We start from the raw sequence: 7,517 nt of genomic DNA, 5'->3' as shown, positions 1-7,517 counted from the left end.
CTCGCCGCCCGGGAGTACCGGCGCCGCGCCGCCCGCCTCCACGCCGGCGCCGCCCCGGCAGCCTCCTCCCCGACCGGCGGCCGCGTCTCCGGCGAGCTCCGACTCCGGCTGCTACAGTGTCTCCGGCGCCGCCTCAGGAAGCGTGCCGATCCAGATCTGGATCTGGGCATAGGTTGACTTTTTCCCCAAACCCTAGTCCATGATGCATTCTTTGACTGCCCGTAACTTTGCAACCGTAGCTCCGTTTTGGGCATATGATATATCAAAATCTTCGCCTCGACATATACATCATTTCATTCCATTGCATCATTTGCATTTGAGGTCATCTTGATGCTCAAAATGCTGTTAGAAGGAGGCTTCGTGAGTTAAATTGCAGATCCGTTAGTTCATCATGCACTTTTGTCATTTTTGCCATGTTTAATTCGTGCATGATATGCCTGTGCCCCTTTGGGATGAATTGTTAAGCATTTTGTCTTCTTTCCAGAGGTGCCACCCATGCATTTTTAGGATGTGTGTGTTGTCTTGTGCAAGCTTGCGAAGAGAGGTACCTGAGATTACTGATTTCAGAGACTTAGTGATTTTCACTAAGTCTGGGATATTTTAGTTCGTGATGCTATATGTCCAGCTTGTTTCCTAGTGATCCGTGCCTCTTTTGAGGATGATCAGTAAGGGAGTTTTGATAATTATGTTATGTTCTTTCCATCCATGTCTTTGTTTGCATATGTGGAGTGCTCTAGGTTGACTCAATCGAGCTCAACTTTTGCTTCGTTGTTAATCTAGGCAGATCGTCAACTTGTTTGCGATTTTGCCGATGCTACCGTTAGTGTTCCATGGATGCTATGCCTTTGTTCTTGCCATGTGTAGCTAGCACATTGTGCCTTCTTGCTGGTTATATGCTTTCCTTGCCATGACTTGCACCGTAGTGAGTGCATCGAGCTCGTTTACATGCCTTCGTGAGTTATATTTCAGCGTGTCTCAGTTTTCACTAAGTCTGAAAACTGATTGTGTTCGAGCTATGTTCGTGAGCTCGGTAGAGTATTTTGTGAACCCTTTTGGCCCCAGGTCACTTTGGGTGTTTTGTTAAGCTTGTTGAGTAGCTCCATGCCATGTTCTTACTTGTCATGTTCAGGTTTTCTATCATGTTGCTTTGCTGCTCCGAAGAGAGCATCGTGATCTGAAATTTCAGACTAGTGTTAATTTCACTAAGTCTGGAAATCTGTTTTGCATTTGCGTTTTAGCCATGCTTGTTTGAACCTCTTAATGGATGAATTTGCCTATGGCTCAGTGCTAGTGTTTTGTCAACCATCTTGTGTACATCACTGCCATGTATTTTGTTTTCATGTTTGGTGGCTGTAGCATGTTCATTTCGTTGCATTTAGATGCCTACTTGCTGTAAATCGCATACCGGTGTCATATCTTAAAACGCTCGCCATTTCCAAACCGTAGCTCCGATTCCAATGATCTTTATATCGTTTTCAAGCGATTTCATCCCCTCTATCCAGTGGCACACTTGGTTTTCCAAGTTGATGCCAGGTTCATGCATTTCCTGTCATATCTTGCATTTTGCATCCCGTATAGCATATCGTCATTTTCATCATATTGCTTGGTCTTGCCGTGGTTGATTGTATCCTTGTTGCTTGTTTGTCTTGTTGGGTAGAGCCGGGAGACGAGTTCGCTACCGAGGAGCCCATTGAGTTTGCTTGCGAGGATCCAGTCAACTCTAACAACTGTGCAGGCAAGATGATCATACCCTCAAAATCACTACTATCTTTGCTATGCTAGTTTGCTCGCTCTTTTGCTTTGCCACTGCTACGATGCCTACCTTTTGCTTGTCAGCCTCCCAATTGCCATGTGATCCCCTAACCCACCTTTGTCCTAGCAAACCGTTGATTGGCTATGTTACCGCTTTGCTCAGCCCTTCTTATAGCGTTGTTAGTTGCAGGTGGAAGATTGGAGCCGTTCCTTGTTGGAACTTTTATTTACTTGTTGGGATATCACAATATATCTTACTTAATTAATGCATCTATATACTTGGTAAAGGGTGGAAGGCTCGGCCTTATGCCTGGTGTTTTGTTCCACTCTTGCCGCCCTAGTTTCCGTCATATTGGTGTTATGTTCCCGGATTTTTGCGTTCCTTACACGGTTGGGCTATTATGGGAACCCCTTGACAGTTCGTCTTAAGTAAAGCTCTTCCAGCAATGCCCAACACTGGTTTTACCATTTTCCACCTAGCCTTTTCTTTCCCTTGGGTTCTGCAGACTCAAGGGTCATCGTTATTTTACCCCCCCGGGCCAGTGCTCCTCTAAGTGTTGGTCCACCTGTCAGCTACCGGTGGCTACCAGGGGTAACTCTGGGCTGGCCTACCCGTACCTAGGACAATCTGAGTGTGCCCTGAGAAAGAGATATGTGCAGCTCCTATCGGGATTTGTCGGCACATTCGGGCGGTGTTGCTGGTTTAGTTTTACCCTGTCGAAATGTCTTGTTGTACCGGGATACCGAGTCTGATCGGAATGTCTCGGGTGGAGGTCTATTCCTTCGTTGACCGTGAGAGCTTGTCATGGGCTAAGTTGGGACTCCCCTGCAGGGATTGAACTTTCGAAAGCCGTGCCCGCGGTTATGGGCAGATGGGAATTTGTTAACGTCCGGTTGTAGAAAACCCGAAGTTGACCTTATTTAAAATACATCAACCGCGTGTGTAACCGTGATGGTCTCTTCTCGGCGGAGTCCGGGAGGTGAACACGGTGTTGGAGTTATGCTTGCGCAGGATGTTCCTTTAGCTTCTCGCTCGTGCTTCGCCTTCTCTTCTCGCTCTGTTTTGCGTATAAGTTAGCCACCACATATGCTAGTCGCTTGCTGCAGCTCCACATATTTAGCCTTACCCATTCCTATGAGCTTAAATAGTTTTGATCGCGTGGGTGTGAGATTGCTGAGTCCCTGTGGCTCACAGATACTACAACTCCAGATGCAGGTCCAGGTGTTTCCGCTCCAGTTGACGATTACGAGCTCAAGTGGGAGTTCGACGAGGACTCTCAGCGATACTATGTGTCTTTTCCGGATGATCAGTAGTGGTGCCTAGTTGGGGTTATCGATTCAGGACCTTGTCGCATGTTGGGTTCTTTTCTATTTTGGCACCGTAGTCGGGCCATGAGTGATTTGTATGATGGATGTTATTTATGTACTCTGATGTGACGTGGCGAGTGTAAGCCAACTATGTTATCCCCCCTTTTATTATATATTACCTGGGATGTTGTAATGATTGCCTGACTTGCGACATTGCTTTCAATGCGGTTATGCCTCTAAGTCGTGCCTCGACACGTGGGAGCTATAGCCGCATCGAGGGCGTGACAAGTTGGTAATCAGAGCCATCCCCGACCTTAGGAGCCCCCATTGCTTGATCGTTTTTAGCAGCCGAGTTGTGTCTAGAAAAATGTTTTGAGTCCTTAGGAATTATATATCGGAGAGCTTAGGAATTCTTTTTGCTTCCCAGTCTCCTCATCGCTCTGGTAAGGCATCCTGACGTAGAGTTTTGACTATTCTCTTCTCAAATCTCACTAAAATTTTTTTAGGATCACGCGAGTATCTTGGTTTTGTTCCGATGATTTTGTGACGAGAACATTGTTCTTGGTGCCTCCTGTCTTTAGGGGTTGTGGCAGTGTCCCGGGGAGTTGAGCTCCGAGGTGTTGTCGTCACAATTTTATCGTTGCAATTCTGGTATACTTGAGATTTGTGCGCGACATCGAAAATCTCTTTTATGCAGTTCGTTGGTGAGATAACCTCGACGCCACCCAGTACTGGGGCGGGAGTTCGGGAGTATCGCCATAACTTGTATAACGGATGCTTTTCGAAGGTTGAGATAGATGGTTTCCGAAGTTTTCCTGGTTATGTGTTGAAGGATGGATACAGCTGGATGTAGGATTTGCTAGTTTGGGTGAGATATTGTGCTTCCCCTGTATCCCCAACACCTGATTGCATAACCTGAAAATTTCGGGAGTTCCATAGGTGGGAATTCAAGTAGCTCTTAGGATATCTTTCCGACGGATGTATGATATGAAATTGGGGTTCGACGTCTAGTGGTCCGCCTATTCACGGTCGTTTTTACAGTGGTCTCGTTGTGTCTTAAAGAGTCCTTGGCTATGCCGACTCGGGGACGCTTCGTATGTCATGTGCACTGCCTTGTACATGATGGTGCTGTACGATCGAGCCCGTGTAGGCCCCACCACGAAAACTTCGAACGGAATCTCTATCATATGTTTGTTCCGGCTTATTTTGCAAGCCAATCCTTTGTTTTGTTTTGAGTTGTGGTATTCGAGTTGCTTCGAAGTCAAATGTTGATTCCATACCTTTCCGAAATGGTGTTCTCATACTCCGATGTGAATACCAATCCTTCTCGACAATCGAGATTGTCATGTCAATCCTTTTCAACCAGCGTCTTTCTCTTCAAGTGGATCCGATCATTTCAACATTCGCAAGATCACCTCTCAGTTCTCTCAACGGTGTTTGTTTCATCCGTCCCAAGTTGTTTTTGTTTTCCCGCCCTCCCACCCCTTTTTCTTCAAGGACTCAGATTTCTTAATCGAGTATCCATTTTATTGATGGGAAGTTTCTCCATTCTTTTCCGTCAATGTTCTTATCCGGTGATTCTCATGAAGATCCTAATGGAGCTTCAAGTTCGTCATTCCTCATTCCTTTCTCTTCTACGGTGGATTCAAGTCAAGATTTGTCGATGATATCCCCTTTTTCTCGTCTCAAATACCTTCTCTTGACGGTGCTCCTCATATTTATTCACTTCTCGCTATTTGTTATTCCGGAGTACTCAAGATATCTCGAAGATTTGTGTTTCCACTCTGCATTCGTTCAAGCTCTTTCGAGATTGGTATCTCATTCAAGTCATTTAATTCAACCGGTGCTTTCTCTCTTTTAAATCATTTCAACGGTGTTTTCTTTTGAGTGGGCCCTAACCCACAGGTCTTTTCCCAGGATCTTACCTGACTCTTCTATTTTCCCAGAGCTATCCTAAATTCTTCTCTAAGTTTGACGTAAGAATGAGTTATCATCAGTTAAATGCTTTTCTCCAAGATCTTTCAAATTCTTTTCATAGTTGGCTCAACCTCTTCGCTTTTGATTCTTCCGGTGTGCCTCAATAATTCTTGGTGGTGTTTCTCGTTGTCATTCTCATCATTTGAAGACCAAAGAAGAGTTTCTCTTTAATCTTGCTCTATTCTCTTCAAGATTCATGGTGCTAGCTTGTTGCCATCCTCTCATAATTGTTTTCGATGGTGAGAATCTTTTTCACCCATCAGGAGATATTCAAGAGTCTTCTCAGTTTGTCATCCGGAGTCCATCAATTCAGGTTTATTCATTCTCGGCCGTCAGTTATCATTCTCCTATCTTGCCGGTGCATCTATCGAATATCCTCTAATCAGTTCTTGATCTCTTTGTTCTCATGTATCTAGTTTGTCTCAAGCACCTTCGTTCATTTGCTAATTCTTACCGGTGATGCACCCCTACTTCGATCATTTTCAATTCTTACGGTGGTTCTTTCAAGATCTCTCTTCCTTGTTCATCATATCAATTCATTTGTTGTTCCAATCCTACCGGTGGTTCGTTGAAGACCTTCTCAAGTTTTGATATATCTCTTTTAATCCTTTCTACGAGAATAAGTAGTATGCCAAATCCATTGATTGTCATCAATTTAATTGGTGAAGGATAAGCATAACATAATTCTTATTCTTGTTCATCCAAGTGATTAATTCTTTATTTCGGAGGCCCTTAAAAATTCTCGGTTTCATTTGTTTCATCTTCTCTTTTTCCCGGAGTTCCAAGCTCTAATTATCACGGAGGTCCATCTAAATCATCGCAAGGCTTCACCTTGTGTTTCAACTTCTCTTTCTTTTTATCATCCTTTTATTACCGGAGTTCTTCATGGAGGCTCTACATGGTGGTTCATCAAGGATTCCTTTCATTCTTCAATTGTTCTTCAGGTTTTCTCTCGAAGTTATGACCCGCCAAGCTATACTCTAAAATAAACATGGTGCTCAACACATGTTTTGTTTTGAGGAGCTCAAGTATTCTTCATCTTGCATTTCGAAGTGCAATTCTTTCTACCTTATCTTTTGAGGTGGTATTATGTTATTCTTGATAATGTTCCCTTCGTGTTTCATGATTCACAAATTATCAAGAATGAGGTAGTTTAAATCCATTAATCTCGTCATTGGAGTTATCTTGGATTATATTTCACCTTAAGCCTTCCCTAAGGATGGTTGTTATTATGGTGCTTATAAATGATCCAAGTTTCTTCATTTATCCTCCCGGTGAAATAAGTTTCTCGTCTTCTTGTTCATATAAATCCAATCTTGTTTTTCGTAAGTGGCAGGTTGTCACCTCATTATTTGAGATGTACTCCACAAGACCATAGCAAGCTTATCTTTTCGTTGTTGGTTTTCCAACAACTCCATTCTAGCATTTGTTGTTATCGTGCTCTCTCAAGATCTTGTTTCACTTCGTTCATTCCATTCCTATTCCGGAGGCATTGTGATGCTCCTCTCTGCAACCCATCTTCTTGTTTTGTCAGGATCATGTTCTTTTCTTGACTTATCCATTTAACCGGAGTGTTGTGTCCCTTTTTCCTCAAGTTCTCTCATTTTATCAAGTCTTGCATCCCTTCTCAACCGGAGTGCTACCCGGATCGGTTCCTTCTTTTCCTCTTTCTTAACGGAGTGTTGTGAACTTTGTTCTCCTTCGTTGTTTCATTTCTTCCAATTTGTTCAACCCCTCAAGGTTCGTGGTTTCACTCGTTTGTCAGAGAAGCAACTTAGTTTTACCTCTCCTCTCTTTCTCTTCTGTTGTCCCTCCGGTGCCATTCTAGATCTCGGGACGAGATCCTCTCATAGTGGTGGAGTGTTGTAACGCCCCGAGACCGATGTGCCAGGTGTCGTGCAGTTATTCGCTGTTGTTGCGTTGTCATTGCTTGCGTGTCATGCATCTCATCTCATGTCATCATGCGCATTTCATTTGCATACATGTTCGTCTCATGCATCCGAGCATTTTCCCCGTTGTCCGTTTTGCAATCCGGCGCTTCGTTCTCCTCCGGTGGTCATTTCTACCTTTCTTTCTTGTGTGGGGATTAAACATTTCCGGATTGGACCGAGACTTGTCATGCGGCCTTGGTTTACTACCGGTAGACCGCCTGTCAAGTTTCGTATCATTTGGACTTCGTTTGATACTCCAACGGTTAACCGAGGGACCGAGAAGGCCTCGTGTGTGTTGCAGCCCAACACCCTTCCATTTTGGCCCAAAACCCACCAAACCCTGCTCCATGTCCTAGATCGTTCGATCACGATCGCGTGGGCGAAAACCGCACCTCATTTGGACTCTCCTAGCTCCACTTATGCCTATTTATACCCCCTCCATTCGGATCTCTTCTTCCCCCGTCCGAAACCCTAGCTAAAAAAAAAAACAGCTCCCAGCCACCGACGGACATGTCCGCCGCCTGACCGGACACGTCCGCCGGCGCCCCC

The sequence above is a fragment of the Triticum dicoccoides genome, chromosome 6B (genome assembly GCF_002162155.2).
Source record: "Triticum dicoccoides isolate Atlit2015 ecotype Zavitan chromosome 6B, WEW_v2.0, whole genome shotgun sequence".
Taxonomy (NCBI): Eukaryota; Viridiplantae; Streptophyta; class Magnoliopsida; order Poales; family Poaceae; genus Triticum; species Triticum dicoccoides.
The sequence above is the reverse complement of the archived record's forward strand: the minus strand, read 5'-3'. Positions refer to the sequence as shown.